Source organism: Mustela nigripes, chromosome 4, assembly GCF_022355385.1.
Source record: "Mustela nigripes isolate SB6536 chromosome 4, MUSNIG.SB6536, whole genome shotgun sequence".
NCBI classification, from domain to species: domain Eukaryota; kingdom Metazoa; phylum Chordata; class Mammalia; order Carnivora; family Mustelidae; genus Mustela; species Mustela nigripes.
Window position 1 is genome coordinate 172,842,976 of NC_081560.1, and position 16,113 is coordinate 172,859,088.

A 16,113-nucleotide genomic window follows, 5' to 3' on the forward strand; every position below is an offset into this window, starting at 1 on the left:
AATCATGAGATGCTTGTAAAAAACAGAACTAAACTAAACCAAACAAAAAGCACAGGCTCCCAGCCAGCCTGGACCTGCTAGATCAAAATCTCTGCAGTGGGTTTTGAAAGCTGCATTTTTCTCAAGATTAAATAACTGGGCAAGATCACACAGCGAGTGCCCGCTGGAGGGGGATTCACTTCACACAGTTGGGCTCTAGAGCCTGTGCTCCTAACTTTTGCCCAGTGGAGGCTCTCCGTTCCCCGAGGCCACCTGCCCCACCAGGGACTCTGCAACAATTGCCTCGCTATCTTCCATCTGTAGCCTCCCCCTTCCAACAAGCAGGTCCAGCCCCGCTGCTCATGGCCTCCTCCTTTCTTTGGCTGTGTGCATTGAATATGTCTGTCTCCCCTGTAAACTCAGAGGGCAAGCATTTATACGGGTCACTTCTGCAAATCCCTGGAAGCCAGGACCAGGCCTGGCCCTGACCAACTCCAGTGTCCATAGATGGCTAGAAGGATCTAGTCATCCAACCAATACTTTTTGTGGCTACCATGTGCCAAGCTCTTTTTAGGTACTCAGGATTCAGCATATAAAGCCAAATAAAAATCTCTTTCCTTCAAAAAGAGCTCCCGTGTTACGGGTGAAATGTACATGTGAAACAATAATGGCTTCTGCAAAGCCTGCTGGGAAGTAAATGAAACAAACCATGAATGTGGAGAGAAAGATGGAGCTCTGTGAGCTGAAGCAATCAGGGAGGGCTTCCTGTAAGAGAGTTCATCAGTACCCACCTTCCTTGTTGTTGAAATCACCTAAGACAAGGTCTCCTGAAGGCTTGGATATTCTTCCTAGAGCCTCAGTCCTAGCGGCCAATGCTAAGGCCCTGGTGTATCAGGTACTGTCCCTACAGTTCCCAGCACCTTGACTAGGATCTGCAGGAAAGGTATGGAGTTCTTGGATAGAGGAGCAGGACAGTTATTAGTGGTAACGTTATTCCAAGTTAAATCATTGTTGGAATCCAATCCTGACCTGCTTCTCTTGGGTTGTTTTAGAGTTAAATGCTTAACTCAGGCAAAGGAGGGGAATCAATTAACAGGAAACATCATTGCTGTTTGGGGTGGGAGTAGTCTCAAATAGTCCCACCTCATGTCTTACCTTAGTAGTCAAGAAGCAGAGGTAGGAGATAATCTGGGAGCTTCTCAGATTGTGCAGCGCCTGGTGAAAATAACCGGATTTAACTGTGAGATGGGAAGCCACTGGAGGGTTTTAAGCAGGGTGACAATGAAAGATCACCTGCTGTTTCAAGCATGGACTGTAGGGGGGATAGGGCAGAAGCAGAGATCAGCTAGGACGCCTCTGCCAGGGTCTGGGTGGGGGTCGGTGTGGCTTGAACCAGTAGAAGGAGCGGAAGCAGAGAGAAGTGGACAGACATGACTTCTGGACGCATTGGCTGTGGCAGGGCTGAGACACGAGGGAAAGAGGAATCAAGGAGGACCCCAGGTTTGGGGTAGATAAACGGGGTGCCATAGTCGGAGGTGCGGAGACAGAGGAAGAGCATGTTCAGGGGACAGAATCAAGAGTTCCGTTGTGTTCATGTTGGTGGTGGCAGAATAAAGCCCCTCTAAAAATGGAGACTGTGACTATGTGATTTTAATGGCAAAAAGAGCTTTGCAGATATGACAAAGTCAAGAATTTGGAGGTGAGAAGGTTATCCTGAACCCAATGTTAACACAGGGGGCCTTTAAGTGAAAGAGGGAGCTGGAGAGTCAGAGCCACTCAGTGTAAGGAAGACTGAGCCCCCATGGCTGGCTTTGAAGATGGAGGAAGGGAGCCATGAATCAAGGGAGGCACGCAGGCTCTAGGAGCTGGAGAAGGTAAGGACATGGCTTCTCCCCTAGAGATTTCAGAAGGAACATGGTCCTGCTGACAATGTGCTTTTAGCCCAGTAAGACCCATTTCAAACTTCCAACCAAGTTCTATTTTATCTCTCTCTCTTGCCCACAGAATTCCATCTATAGGAGCATCCGTGAATACTCAGACAGGCCGGCCTTTGGACCTAGAATGTTCTTTCCCTGATTCATACATGGCTGGCTCATTTTAATCATCCCATCATCAGCTCAAACGCCAGCTCTTCAGAAAGACCGGTCTGGCTCCTGCTCTGATTGCTCTTTCTTCTCTCCAACCCCGACCACAGAGGCTGGCTTTGCTGGGTGTATTCACGCATTTCCTGTCTTCCCCACTTCCGGGAAGGTCCATGACAGCAGGGAACTCATTTATCCTGTTTACTAAAGAATTCCTAGTACCTGAGCAAGGGTCTAGAACATAGTAGGTGCCCAATAAATCAAATAAAAACAGATGCTATTTAAAGAAAGAGTGCCTGACTGGCTCAGTCAGCAGAGTGTGCAGCTCTTAATCTCAGGGTTGAATTCAAGCCCCGTGTTGGAAATAGAGATTACTTAAAAAACAAAATCTTTTAAAAAATACATAATAATAAGGAAGAAGAAAAGCTAGTCCTTGGTTTATATCTGCAGAAATCTAGAATTTCAGTGCTATCCATGAGCTCCCCTTGAATTCACTGAGCCTACTTGGTGCTGCTTCCTAGGAGAGATGGGCAGAAACCAGTCTCACTCCTTGCAGGAGTTCCCAGGACGAAGGCGTCAGAAGGAAGGGAAGGCTGAGAACTCAGATCCAAGACCCTTCTGACAAGTGCTGCACAGCAGAGATCCCCGGGAGCCTACAGAGGCCTGACTCCACCTGGGAAGAGAAAGGAGGAGATGCTTTTTGAGGAGGCTGGGGGTCTGCAGAACAGTCCAGAGAAAGCTCTCTTAGCTCTGTCTGAGAAGGCTAACCCCATTAATTGAAGACATTTCTGTCTTCCATTTAGTTTGTAATCTAGCCGTGGAAACAACCACCAGATATGTCTTGCTCGGCATCAGGAGGGACACAGTGCCAAGAAGTGAAGGGCTCAGGGTTGGGGTCAGGCAAGCCTATGCTATATCTGCTCCCACTTCTGCCTTGACTGTTGGGCCTCCATTTCCCTATCAGAATTTTGCCTCCTTCCCCAGGTTTTTGTGAGGCTTGAAGGCAGATAATAAATGTCAAGTGCTCAGCACAGAGCACTGCACTCAGTAGGTGTTCAGTAAAAGGCAGCCATTGTTATTAAATTAAGTAGATGGGACACAGGGTGGGACTATCTTCATGTTTTTGAGATGGGGGGGGGACTTGTCTAGGAGACTCAGTGAGGCAAAGGGTCTGTGACAGGATCCAGAAATCTGCCATTTCACACCACCCCCCCGCAGTGATGTTGAGGCCACTCAAGCCTGGGAACACTTGCCCAGGCCGTGCTCAGCAGTCCAGACTCCTCGGGTTTTATCGAGGCAGCAGCATTTGGGTGCCTTTCTCTTGGAGGCTGGATGCCTTAACCTTGCCTTTCAATGTGCAGGCGTTGGGGAGCTACCTGGACGGCAGATTCCCGGGCACTGGGTAAAATGCAGGCCGTGGGACCTGAGGAGACCCACATAAGAATCTACAAGGATGAGCCCTAGAAATCTAATGAGAATGGAGTTTCTGACAACACGGGCTCACTCTGCTCGCTGCTTGGGGTGCCTGTCCCCCATAATCGCACCTCCTGAGGTCCAGTGTCTTCCAAGGCCTAGACACCACCTTTCCTGTCCCGCTCACACCCAAGGCTGAGCCTGGTCCTCTTGCCAGGTCCACACTATCTGTGACTGAGAGTATCTCGCCATGCTGCAGGGTCTGGGTACATCATCTCCCAGCCCAAACCCCTCCCTCACACACGTGTGCATTCATCGTTCGAACGTCAGCTCCCAGCAAGCAGTGTGCACTCAGCAGGGCCTGCGTGAATGTTCCACATATCGATGGAGGCGGTGAATCTTTCTCCCCTCCCCTATCCCTCAGCACATTAAACATTTTGGAAGGCAAGGTTTCCATGCAGACACTGGCCTTGCCCTACCACCAGCCTAACTGCTTGGTGAACCGAAAGTCTCCCTTCCTGGTTGAAGTCAGGACTTCTCAGAGCAGCTAGCAACTAAGGCTGGGCTCTTCGTCTATAATCCAGATGAACAACTTCCTAGCAAAGCTGGGATTTTTACATGCTGATCCAGTCTTCTTTAATGACTGGAGATTCTCTGATTTCTACTCTCCAGCCCCGAGGGCTGGCCACAGCCAGGAAGCCAAAGGTAACCAGCACCTGGAACCAAGATCAAAGACCCTTGGCTACACATGGTCCTTATGTTAAAGCTACAACCAATGGCTTCCCATCTGGCTTAGAGTCAAGTCTTTATAGGCCCATAAGGCTCTAGATGATCGCCCTCCCTACCCCCATCCGCTAATCCTCTGCTTCTTATTTCTTGGACATGATCTCCTGCAACTCATTAAGACAAGGATTTCTCAAAACTGGTCCTAGCAATGTTTGGGGCTGGATAATTCTTTGAGGAGCAGGGGAGGCTGCCCCATGCACTAGGGGATGTTGGACAGCGTCCCTGGACACTAGTAGCACCCCACTACAGTTGTGACAACAAGGAAGTTCTCCAGACGCTGCCAGCTGTCCCCTGGGGGCAACTCAGGAAGCAAAATCACCCCCTGTGGAGGCCCACTGTCTCCACTACTCCATTCCAGCCCCTCGGCCCTCTTTGCTCTGTTCTCCTTGCTCCTCGCTCAAGGTCTTTGCATTTATTTGCTCTTCTCCACCCCCACCCCCACCCCTGCCTGGATAGTGCAGAGCTCTCTCCTGCACTTCCAGGTCTTCACTCAATGTTATCTGCTCTAGGAGACCTTCCTTATTTAAAATTATAACCATCGGGACGCCTGGGTAGCTCAGTGGGTTAAGCCTCCGCCTTCAGCTCAGATCATGATCTCAGGGTCCTGGGATCGAGCCCCACATCTGGGCTCTCTGCTCAGCAGGGAGCCTGCTTCCTCCTCTCTCTCTCTGCCTCCCTCTCTGCCTACTTGTGATCTCTCTCTCTGTGTCAAATAAATAAATAAAATCTTTTTTTAAAAAAGCCGCAACCATCCCAATAATCCCTAGAACTCTTCTTTGCTAATTTTTTTCCATGGCATTTCATTTATTGCCATCCCACATACCACAAGCCTTACTCATTTTGCTTAGTTGTCTACCAACCTCCAGGAAAATGTAGCCCTCTGATTATGAGATTTCATTTGTTTCTTGGCTGTTTTGTTTAGGTCTTCTCTGCCCACGGCTGCATCCCTGGGCTCAGATCTGTGACTGTCACACCGCAGCACTCAGCATATAGTCACTGAACAAAGGAATGAATGCGACAGCTCTGGTTCCTTCCTACAGCAGAAGCTCCTGGCTCAAGAGACAGGACCAACCCGGGTCACTTTCCCAGCTCTCTCGCCATCTAACCCATGGGGCACTGCCGGGAGGGGGGGCCTATGTGCTGAGCCTGAAAGCATTTTACCCTTTCCTGCCTCAGTGTTTCTTTCAACTGTCCACTTTTGAAGACAGAGAAGATCACATGGGGCACGGGCTTTCAGAGCTGGCTATTAACAAGCAGACGTTCTCTTTTTTTTCTCGCCTCTGTTTTTATGGCTGTACAGGTCACAGGAAGGCACGTGGAGCCTCATAATATCCCTGCCCTTGGGCCCAAGCCACATATATATAAATATTGATATGTATATATGCATATACATATATATTATATGTATGCACACACAAGTTATACAAATAATAATACCAGCTGACCTTTTCTGAGTGCTTCCTGAATTCCAGGCTTTGTGCTAAGCATCTTCTTGCTTAACCCTCTAACACCCCTGCAAGGTTGTCTGTGCTACTCACACGGATCTGAGTATGAAGCCATATAGCATGGTCTGACTCCAGTGTCCCCTCTTTCCTAACCACTAAGATAATGCCGCTCTCAAAAGATGTATTCATTACCAGAAAGGTAAGGAGTAAGCAGGGAGAGCCCACTGCGCTCCCCAGAAGGAACTGTTGTTAGCTGATAAGTTTTATACCAGCACAATGCAGGTAAGTGCGTGAAGAGGTCTATGGTATACAAACACACAAACCTGTCTGGGTAAGCGGGTTTCCCTTTTTTCTACAGGACTAGCACCAGACTCTTTGTTCCACTTGGTTTTTTCACTATCTAACAACACATTTTGGTCCAGACCTTTCCAATTTACTAAGGTGATGCCCCCACACCCCACCCCGGGAACTTTAGGCTGGTGGGCTGGCTTCTAGGGCTTGGGATGAAGGGATGTCAGGAAGACAAGCTAAGGCTGAAGCAGGGCGTGGTGTGTGCGATGTGCTGGCCAGACAGCAGCTGTATGCACTCGGGCTCTTAACGAGATCCAGAGATGTCTTTGGAAGGGATGTTTGGTTGTTGCTGCTTTTGCTTTTAGCTTAAGTGGTTCAGAGTACCTTTGCCTTAGCTGAGAAACGAGTAGGCTTCCCTGCCTTGATGAGAAATTCTCAGAGACAAGCTCTCTCTCCTGAGCAGCCCCAGGGAAACCCCTGGAAACCGGGCTCCCTTAGGAGCCAAGGGCTTCCATTCTTCTGATCCTTAAGGAGGAGAAGCATGATTCCCCGCTCAGCTTCCAGGCATAGCCAGCTTGGTAGGTGCCCAGCTCCCGGCAGTTAGTTCATGTCATCCGCACAGCCCTACCAGGTGGGTCTCACTACCTCCATCTTAAAGATGAGAAACTGACGTTCAGAGGAGTTAATGACTCACCCAGGAGCGCACGGTGAGTACGAAGTGCTGTGTCTTTCTAAGGCCTGGAAGAATCACAGCGAAGGCTGCAGCTGCTTGAAACCTTGCAACTCCAGCTCCTCCTTACTCTGTGTAAGTGAAGCACAGAGCCCAGGACCCAGACAACGCTGGCTGCAGGCTGCACGGCTGATCTAAGGAACTGGCTCGGTTCTGGTTTTTCAAACTATTATTTGCTGTAACAAACCTCCAGGGAAGTTGGTGGCACTGAATGAAGGAGAGTCAGTTCTGCATCCTGGTGGCCCACGGGCGTTGGAGTAACCGACTTCCGACTCTTCCGGAAGAGGATTTGCCCACAGCTAAACAGAATTAGCTGCCTGCCAATATGAATCAAGAGCGGGGGGATCCTAATCTGTGACTTCTCCCAAAGAGAAAAGCCCCACACCTGCCAAGGAGGGTCGGTTGATGGAGCTGCCCCAAGGCCAGTATGGGGAGTAGGGATATGATTGCCGGAAACCTTAGAGTCCAGAGAAACTGATCCTTGAAATAGACCCAGTCACTCCAGCCGGCTGCTTACCAACAAGGACGGTCCCGGAATCTGGAGCACTAACCCCAGGCTGCCGGAACCACACATGGAGCTGCCTGGAAGTCCTTTTTTCTCAATCTGTTCTTGAAGCAAATGCAACCCTCTGTCCAAAGGGGTGTAGGGGAAAATGTCCTTCAATAGGAGACCTAGGTAAATAAATCATGCCAACTCTGTACTGTAGGATCACCCAAGGCACCCCCCCCCCCCCCCCGCCAAGAATAAAGATATCCATGAGATGACGAAATCACTGAGGCCTACGGGTAAATGGCCGTGGGGGGTTGGTGGGGAATGGCTGGCAAAATGATGAGCAGAATAAAGAACTGAAAATTAAGAAAAGATACAAAAAGGGTACCACAACTTCGTGGGGAAAAATTTGGAAAATACAGAAAAGTGGGGGGTGGGGGGATCACCCCTCCCCCACCCCCCACTCTGACAAAGAACGGTTATAGGGTTCCATAAATTTCTCTCCGGTCTCCTTGCCAGATGTGGTTGTGTCATATAAGGGGGCGGTCAGCACACACCGGAGCTGGACCAGGGTGCCAATCCCCTTCCCACCTGTGTGAGCCTCAGTTTCCAAATCTGTTCCCTGGGAGTAACTGCCCCCCCCACCACACAACAATCAGGGCTGTTGTATTGATTAAATGAGGCCAAATAGGGAAAGCACCTAGGAAGTGGCTTTAGGAAATAGCGCTCAATAAAGGCGGCTATTGTTATTATGTGTAACCTGCCATTTCCCTTAACATTTTAACATAATTGATTCTGAATGTTATTCAGAGGCCTTGAAACATCACATTTAATGGCTGCTGGATATACTGATTTCTTTGCCATTCTCAAGAGAAATGTTTTGGCTGCTTCCATTTTTACCTTCTTATAAATAGCTTTGTGATGAACACTGTTGTGAATATAGCTTTACCTCCCCCGGATTTTGGAGATTTTCCTTAAGATCATTTCCCAGAAGTGGAATTACTAGGTCAAAGGGTAATAAACATTTTTCGACTCCATATACAGAACGCCTGCTTGCGCGAAGCAGGGATTAGTTCCTGGACCTAGCCTCCCCCACCTTCTCTCGGGTCCCAGAACTCCCCTGCCCCCCACCAGGGCGATCCCCCTGGAGATCACCTGGCTGCCTCCCCCTCCCACTCCCATGCTGCCTCCTGTCTCCTTCAGCTACAGAGCCTTTCTCCTCTCTGCCTGAGTAACTGCTCCCTGGTTTTCCCTTCTTACACCTTTCCCCACCTGCCCTGACTGCTTGGGCCCTCAACCACCTCCTCTCCCCCTGATTTTCACCCCCACCCCTCCCTGAATCTACAACCAAGCCCAGCCTGACTTGTGGACCTTTCTCTTTCAGGGTCGGGTCTGTAACAACCAATGGTAGGCCCCTAAAGTCAGCAGTTGAAGTCTTGAACTCCTTTTTCTTCCCCACTCAGCCCAGAGCTGAGCAGTAGGGGGCTGGGACCATGCTGAATTTCAGGTATTCATGGGACAAAGTGTCTTCCTAGGGTCAGCTATGGAACAGCCTAGAGATTATGGCTGCGAGGGCAGCTCTTTAGACTGAGGGAGAGAGAGAGAGATGTAAATAATCAAATGGAACCATGAAGGACAGGGCCTTTGATGCAAGTTTGTAACAGAGGAGAGGGAAGGGAGGGGTCAGCCCAACCTGGTGGGCTTTGCTCAGGGGATGATACTTGAAGGCTTTGCTGTGTGACCCTGAACAAGTCACTCAGCTTCTCTGAACCAGAGTGCCCCCATTTATACCAGACTCACCTTCAATGTGAATGTAATTCACAGGTTAAATAAGGTATTCAGGTGACCTTGCCTAACCAGACCCATGCCGCAGGTGCTCAATAGGTGTCTCTCATGGTGAGACACACACAGTCTCAGCACAGACATGTGGGTTAATAAACTGTCTGGGGTAGCACTGACAAGGTGCTTGAGGTCACAGGACTCGTGCATTTTAGCTGGCCTGTTCTCACTTGGGAATTAAGTTGCTGGGTGCCTATTTCTTCCACCAAGAAGCAAGTATCTTGTGGGGTCTAGCTGCCTGGGTCTTGAGTCCAGAGTCTGGAGGGACATGTATAAGGGCAGACAACTGCTAGGTGTGATATATGCTTACAAGGAGTTTGGTCATGAATCATCTTTGCCTCCAGTGCGGTGAAGCAGTGGGATATAATGTTGAAAGTGCGTCCTTTTAACATCCTTTTCCTGGGCATGCAGCAAACCCGCTCCCACTTAGGCTGCAAATCATCCCGCCCTAACAGGGAGGACTTCAGATAAGCTGGCCAAGGAACGGAGGCTTCCGGGGGTGATGTCACCCAGGGCTCAAGGAGCACCAAGGGCACCAGGCTGAGTTCTCTAGTTATTCATCTTCCCTGTAGTCAAGGCAAGCTCAGCACAGGCCCACCCCTACAACAGATGCAGCTCAAGGTTATGGCCAAGGTCAGGCCTGTTAGCAGTGTCTTTTTGTAGTAGGGGTAGAGTAGGGATTATTGGTCCCAAGTTTTGATTTAATGCTAAGTGAATCCTTAGACACTATCTAATTCAATCTCAGTTTCCTTCTGTGGAAGGAAAAACTGAGGCTCAGAAAGGTTAAGAGATGTGCCCAAACTACAAAAAATATCCTGCTGTGCCATGAGTTATAAAGCTACAACTTGAACCTGACTTCTGGTACCTTGCTCTTTCCAAACCCCACAGATGCAATTAAGTCTCATCATTTTCTGTTCTACCTGGGGTTAGCTCTCCATCCACCACCCCCATACACACTAATCACTATAATATTGATTTTTGTCAAATTGTCAAATTCTGAATATTGTCTATTGTCAAATAGAGCCACTCTCTATCGGGTAAGTTCCTGAAGTTAGCACCAGGCTAAATGTTCAGGATGTATTACCTAATTTAAGCTTCGACACCTCTAGGTGTTAAGTACTAGAACACCTTGCTACTCAAAGTATGGTCTGTGGGCCAGCAGCCATCAGCACCCCCGGGAGCTGGTTGGAGATGCAGCCTCTCAGGCTCCACAGTGACAATCTGCATTTCAACAGGCTCCTCTGATTTCATGCATGTCAAGTTTGAGAAGAGGGGAAGGGATTCCCACGGTGTCCGTGTTCCACCGCAGGTCAGGCAGCACCTTGGCCAAAGACCTTGCTCTGAAGGCTGGAGGTTTAGTAAAGTTTTCCAGTAGTTCTGGGCCAGGGAGATAGCATTCCAGACCCCACCTCTCCAAGAGCAAGGAAATGCCTGATGATAAAGAAGATCCCAAGAGCTTTCTGAGGTACTTTCACATCTTTTGTTTTGTTTCTACTTTACAACTTCTTAATTATCCCAGCTTGACTCAAGGGGAAACTGTAGCTCAGAAGATACACCCCAGCCACTTTCAGAGCCTGGGTCTGATGCCAGTGTTCTCTGCTCCAGAACCCAGTTTCTGTTTCCCCAAGCACTGGGAGGCGTGAGCAGGAGAGAGGACTGTAGGTAGCATGCGGATGAGAACCCCCCCTCTGAATTGTCCTGTACTTTAATTTCCACTACAAAAAATAGAATTAGATTATCAAGCCCCAGATCCTTTCTTTTGTTTAAGATAGAATAAGGGTTTTTTGTTTGTTTGTTCGTTTAAATGAGTCTCTGTAAAGTTGATTTCAGGAATGACAGAGGAGGTAGTATTCAGATATTACAAAATCCATGAAGGTGGAAAAAGATTGGAGTCTGAGTCTGCAAACACCCCAAGACACAAAGGGAGAGGGAAAAAGCGAAAGGGAGGGAGAGAGGGAGGTTGGGAGGAGAGGAAGAAGGGGGAGGGAGTGGAGGGAATAAGCCTCCAAGCAGAGCTGTACCCAGAGGCTGTGGACATTTCAGGTCTGGGTGGTTTCTCCCATCGTCCTTGCCCCCAGGGGGTCTTACTGTGTAACTAATGTAAGGCTCACTCTAGGGCACACACTCAACGCGCACGCGCACACACCAGACATTTGTCTTTCTGGCTACAATCTAGAATTGAAGCTGGGGAGACCATGATCCTTCTAACCTCCTCCCACCCCAGCCTACTTCCTACAGCATTCAAAAATGCCCCCACTTTATCAAGACCAAGTTTGAACAACAGAATAGGCATTAGGGTGAGGCTGGACTGGAGGATAAAAATCCTGCTCCCATCCTTCAGAGACAGCCTGTGGCTCCTCCACCGTGGGGGAAGAACTGCATCTCTCTGCTTTCAGGTGTTTGCTCTCCCACATTATCTCTTCCTTTCTCTAACCATGTCCAGGGACTCTTTCTCTTTCTTTCTTTTTGGTAGAACCCAGGAACTTTGAATAAATGGAGATTTTCTCCTGCACCCTAGTTTCATTTGGGCATCACAAGTAAAGAGTCCTGGCAAATAAACAAAAAAAGTCTTCTAGGAATCTGGAAAACCATTATTGTAAGTAACCATTATTGTCTCAGAAAAGAGATGGTAGGGAAGGGAGAAGATGACTATTCACATATTTCAAACAGGATCTAGACCTCTACTGTGTGTGTCTCCAGACCTAGAAGCAAAGGGTGGAAGATACAGGGAGGTCGGCTTCAGTTCTGTGACGTGGGTCAACTGTAAAATGGAGGCAATAGTACTTACATCATAGGGTGGTTGTACGAATAAGTTAAGTGCTCAGGGTATCCCTGGCATTTCATAATATCTCAGAACATGCTTGTTTCCTTTTTTGGCCTCATTCAAAAATGTCTCCTGAAGCAGTAAGCTTCCTTTCTGGAAAATTTCAAGGTAGAATTAAAATTCCTTACTGCCAAGATTCTGTGCTTCAGTGCCTCTTACCACTTTTCATATAGAAAAATAATGGCTCACACGGAACCTTCACCATGCTCCAGGCACACAGAAAAGGGCTTTTTGTATGTGCTTTATTTCATCTTCTCATCAGCCCTATGAGGTAGGTACTATTATTAATGCCTCCCCTCTTTTTTTTTTTTTTTTTCTCTGAATGAGAGAATTGAGGCTTAGAGTGGTGGAGTAACTTACCCAAGGTCACACAACCAGTAAGAGGCAGACCAGGGACTTGAACTTCAGGATGTGTCACACTTGGGAGTGTGATGGGAGAATTGGTGGCATTATTTATCAAATCTCCACTCCTCTTCCAGGCTCAGGGGCTCTAATACTCTGGGCTTCATCCATCTCTTTTTGTAAAATGTCTTCATTTCTCAAAATTTTCAAAACCACCCTATTTTGCAACTATCATGTGAACAGCTTCTTGTCTCTCCTACCTTACTATAAGTGGGCCGGGGGATTTTTACTCTTAAATATCTCCCCACACTCAGTAAACTTTCCGAAGAACAAGTTCATAGGCTTCTAATAATTCTTTGATTGCCAGTGGAATGAGGCAGCTCCTCTTCCCTGCCTTGCCTACCCCTATCTTTTCTTCCTGTGCTGTTAGAAAAGTCTTTTCTTGGCTCGAACAAATACTACAGTCTGTTCAAGGAGCTAACATTTATTGAGTTCTTAATAGGTGCCAGGCATTGTTCTAAGTACTTTACATATATTAACCTATGAGCTAAGTCCTATTTTCACTCCCATTTTACAGAAAAGGAAACTGAATGTACCAGTGCATCAGGATTTGACCGAGTAAACAAGTCAATGCTTTGCCGATGGGTAGTATTAGCAACGGTGGCCATACAAATATCTTTTGCTTGCATCATGCAATACAGCTTTATGTACACTCTGTCATCATCAGTCACCATTAGCAAACAGACACTAATGTCCTTGTTTTATAAAAGAGGAAACCATGGCTCAAAGAGGATGAGAGATTCTCACTAGTCACACAGCAAGTGGTGTCTGGACGCATGAGAAAGCACTGTATTGACCCCATTTCAAGAAACCTGGGGGCAAGGGAGAGAGAGGTCCATGGGGAGAAAAACACCCTCCCACACAAAAGGCACTTACAACTATTAACTAAAAAATAAAAGCTGGTCACAGCAGAGACTGGATGGGAAGCCAGATCTTTGACTCCTAGTCCAGTGCTCTTTTCTTTATGCAAGAGACTGGGAAGCAAGTCTAGGGCCCAGATTTGGCTGGCAGGCTTGATTTGGGATGATAAGCCTGAGAGAGCAGTGCTCTTAAGAAAAAGAAGAGGGGGGCCTCGGTGGCTCAGTGGGTTGAAGCCTCTGCCTTCAGCTCAGGTCATGATCCCAGTGTCCAGGGATGGAGCCCGGCATTGGGCTCTCTGCTCAGCAGGGAGCCTGCTTCCCTTCCTCTCTCTGCCTGCCTCTCTGCCTACTTGTGATCTCTGTCTGTCAAATAAATAAATAAAATCTTTAAAAATTTTTAAAAAAAGAAAGAAAAAGAAGAAAAAGCAGCATTTTTATGTTCCTGCATGTTCTACATTTTCCACAATGAGCATGTGCTGCCTGCATCATCAGAAACAAATACATGAAGAGGGGGACAAAATTCATCCTTCTGAGGAGATCCCTGGGCTGGCCCTGGGTCCCTCCCTGGCAATTTGGGGTCCTCTCTGATCCATCCCCACTGGCCAACCGGGCCCACCTTATGGGCAGGGGCCTGGGAAGCAGGGCTGGGAGGGATCCTAGAAGCTCCTACTGAGGCTGAGATAAGCAGAGACGGACACAGGATCCCTGACATTGGAAGCTGAATGCTGTAGGCCCACAACATTTCTTAAAGAGCCACCCATGACCCTCCAAAGGGTAAGAATCCCAGATCACAACGATGAACCGGGGCCTCAGGGTTAGGAGGACTGGTCAAAGAAGCACCAAGAAACCTAAAAAATCTCCTCGTCCCCCTCTGAGTATAACTGGCAGTGGGGAGAGGCCCTGCCTCATGTACTCACAATTTTAATTTAAGTTCTTTTTTCCCCTGACCCATCCTTGTCCCCATTCAAAGCAAGCAGGGTGGACAGGCAGGATTATTCATATAATTCCAATCTCAGACACCCTCCTCTTCCTCCTAGGCCCGTAGCCGATGAAGACCAGTTCCTGACCCTAGGGACTGTGTGCCCACAGCTTCCTATCTTGCCTCTTTACCCAGGGTCTAAGGCTCTGATTGATATGCTGTGGCCAACTTTCTTCCTAGGTGTTTCCTAAAAAGCCAGCTGCAAGTCTCAGCAACCACTGAATTCTACCCGACCCCGTGGTTGGAGCTCTCACCATGTGCTGGGTGTTATGACACAGTTGCGGCTGGTGGCACAGACCCTCAGCGTGGCCTTGGAGGTTAATGGCAGGACAGATGACACTCACGTGTCAGGTCGGAGGAGGGAGAAACGGCACAAAGGTGAGACCCCCCAGGAGGGCAACTGATTCACAGGTTGGGGATGAAGAGCATAGCTTCTGGGAGGTGCAATGGCAGCTCTGGAAATGCGCGTGAAGGTGAAGGGTCCCTATACAAGAGAATGAGTTGTAGTCCTGTCGAAAAGGTGGAGTCGGTAAAATGCTGGGTGAGTTCAGGAGACAGGCAACTGCTGGAGCCTGGGTTGGGGAGGAAGGACAGAAGGTTAGAGGTGGATTATGGCCAACTGGCCAGAATGAGGAGGACCTTGGTGTACTACTAAGGAATTTGGTAGGTGTCATTGAGGGTTTCTGAGCAGAGCAGGTGGGCTGTGTGCTCAGATCTACGCTTAAAAAAAGATCACAGTGCGGAGAGAGCAAGGAGAGGTCTTGGAGGTTGGGAAACAGGACACTACAGCCCAGTACGGGAGATAATGGAGCCTTTTAACTACAGCCACGGCCGGGACTAGCTACATAATTTATGGAACCTGGTACAAAAAGAAAATGCAGGGTTCCTCGTCCAAAAATTAAGAATTTCAAGAGAGCGACAGCGGAGCATTAAACTAAGCATGAGGCTCTGTGTAGCAATACAGGTCAGACACCCCTGAAGCCGGCCCTGCCCCAGGATGGGAAGGGAAAGGGAACGACAGAAGAGAAATCAGGAAGGCAGGGTCCTGGGACCTGGTGATCTGTTGGACAAGAAAAGAGAGGCTGACAGATGACTTTTCTGCACCGGCTGCCAGGTCACCCCCGCTTTACTGGGCACCCCTTTGAGTGGTCCATGATCACCTCTAACTTCCTATTATGTCTGAACATCACACCCCTCTCCGCTGCTGCTACTCACCCAGATCTGTTCCTGTAGGTTCCCTATCTAAAGGTGTCACCGTGCACCTAATTACCCCAGTTGAAAACCTTGGCGTCACCCTCTACTGTCTCCCCAGGCCGTCCCTTCCGGCAATTTACTTCCTAAATGTTTCTCCCATCTGTGTGGCCTCTTCAATCGCCGCTATCACTGCCAAGTTCCGGCAGGCCCTTATCAGCTCAGGCCTGGATTACCCACAAAAGCCTCCTATCTGTCTCCCTGATTCCAGTCTCCACCCCTACCCCCACTCTCAAATAAAATATCCTCCACAGTGCTGCCTCAGAGAGGTTCCAAGTGTCACCTGACCAGGTCACCGAGCAAGACCCAGTGCTGCTGCAGCCAAAGGATAAGATCCAAACGTCTTAAATGGCTCACAAGGCCCTCCGCCATCTGACCCTGCTTAATTTTCTAATAAATGCCAAAAGTGGCTTCGTCTCCCACATAGCTCCAGTGCAGGCCAAGCCACCAAGCCGGAATTTTGTTTTGTTTTGTTTTTCTTTAACTCTATCAGTTTGCTCTGCCTGGAATGCCTTCCACCCTCCCCCTCCACGGCCTGGCTAACCTCAGTTCATTCTTTGAAGTTCCTGTCAGCTCTCCCCTGGTCTGGGAGGCCTTCTCCAGGTCCCCACTCCTCACACCCTGGATGCTTTTCCATGCCGACTGCAGGAACTTACAGATGCCAGTGGCTGCGCCAAGCCTCCTCTCTGCGCTGGGGGCAACCCGAGCAGAGAGTGGGTCCTGCCCACTTTGGTCTCCGGCTC